We start from the raw sequence: 2,500 nt of genomic DNA, 5'->3' as shown, positions 1-2,500 counted from the left end.
TTATTACCAATGATAAGAAAATTAACAAACCAATAAGATACGCCTTTCCAAATTGGGCAGGAATAATGATGCTCATTCGAAGCCGAATGAAATTTGGATCTTGGAAAAAAAAAATATCCAAAATAGTTCTTTGTTCAATTTCTTTTCTTTGGGAAGAAAACTTTGAAAAAAATAATGTGATTTCGTGCTCCATTTTTTTTCCTGAGGGAAAATAAAAAAATAAGGAATATGAGCATAAATGCTCGGTCGTTAGAATCTCATCATGGGCATTTGCATATACGTCCTAATGTTTAAAAGGTTTGTGATCTAGTGTTTACCATGTATTGGGGTCAACATCCCTTTTTTTTGGAAAACATTAAGAAGCAAAAGATGTTTTCCAGAGGGGTGCTTCCAAGTCGCCTATATATGAAATAATATGGGGAAGAATATATCTGGTCACAGAAATAATCTAATAAATTGTCCTGATTGGAGACTCCTCGTCAGTAGTAAGATATTGATTTTTGTTGTTGTTGTCTTGAAAATACGCCTTTAATATCTAGCTATCAGCATTTGATTATAAAACAGCATAATCATTTTCTTCGTATACATTTGGGCCTTTAGAATGGCACACACACATAATGTATGTATGTATGTATGTATGTGTATATATATATATATATATATATATATATATATATATATATATATATATATATATATACATATATATATAAATACACACACACACACACACACACACACACACACACATATATATATATATATATATATATATATATATATATATGAATATGAAATATACAAATGAATAATATCTAACTCTCTATCTATCTATCTATCTATCTATCTATATCTATATATATATATATATACATACATATATATATATATATATATATATATATATATATATATATATATATATATATATATATATATATATATACATATATATATATATTAATATTGCTAAATAACAAATCTATATGAATAGGCAGCAGGTTAGCCAAAGCACCAGGAACACGTTGAGATACAACCGCTACAGTGTTATTGAGTCTTTTGACTGGCCAGATAGTAGCCTACATCAATTAGACCCTTCTCTGGTTATGGCTCATTTTTCATTTCACTGTGCATACACCGAATAATCTGGCATATTCTTTGCACATTTTTCTCTTTACTCATATACCTGAAAACTATAAGGAATAACTACTGCACTGTAATTGTTCAGTAGCTACTTTTCTCTTGGTATGGGTAAAGGATTGATTGATTGATTTGAGATTTTCTGGTATCCTGACGTCTAAGATCATTGACGCCGATATCATTTGGTATGAATAAAGAATAAAAGAATATTCAATTAAAACAATAAAAAGCATAGATATTTCAAAAGTTAAATAGCTTTCAGAAGACCTGCCTCAGACTCTTTAACTATTGTTCCCTAGTCTTGGGTAGTGCCCTAGCCTCTGTACCATGGTGTTACCCTGTCTTGGGTTAGCGTTCTCCTGCCTGAGGGTACACTCAGGCACACACTATTCCATCTGCTTCCGATTTTTCTCTCCTCCGTGGGTTTTTTCCCCCTGTTGAAGCCATTGGGCTTATAGATTTCCCTGTTGAAGACCTTGGGCTCATAGCATCCTGCTTTTCCAACTGGTTGGAAAAACAGGATGCTGTAAGCCCAAGGGCTTCAAGAGGGAAAAGAGCCCAGTGAGGAAAGGAAATAAGGAAACAGATGAAATAGTGTGCCTGAGAACAGTATATCCTCAAGCGAGAGAACTCTTACGCAAGACAGCGGAAGACTATGGTACAGTGGCTATGACACTACCCGAGATTAGAGCGCAATGGTTTGATTTTGGCGTGTCCTTCTCCTAGAAAAGCTGCTTATAATAGCTAAAGAGTCCCTTCTACCCTTATACACACGCACACACACACATATATGTATATATATATATATATATATATATATATATATATATATATATATATATATATATATATATGATATATATATATACTGTACATACCGTACATATCGATATGTATATATATATATATATATATATATATATATATATATATATATATATATATATATCTGTGTGAATATATACATACATATATACAGTATACAGTACATAGATATAGACATATATACACACATGTGTACATATATATATATATATATATATATATATATATATATATATATATATATATATATATATATATATATATATATATATATATACTGTATACACATGCATACATGCATATATATATATATATATATATATATATATATATATATATATATATATATATATATATACACTGTATAATTGGCTCTTAATAGTATCATATTAATAGTATGGCCTATCCTTTACATATTCTCCTCTGTCCTCATACACCTTACAACACAGAGATTAACAAACAATCCTTCTTCACACAAGGGGTTAGCTACTGCACTGTAATTGTTTACTAGCCACTCTCCTCTTGGTAGGGGTAG

Source organism: Palaemon carinicauda, chromosome 14 (assembly GCF_036898095.1).
Source record: "Palaemon carinicauda isolate YSFRI2023 chromosome 14, ASM3689809v2, whole genome shotgun sequence".
In the NCBI taxonomy this organism is placed as follows: Eukaryota; Metazoa; Arthropoda; class Malacostraca; order Decapoda; family Palaemonidae; genus Palaemon; species Palaemon carinicauda.
The sequence above is the reverse complement of the archived record's forward strand: the minus strand, read 5'-3'. Positions refer to the sequence as shown.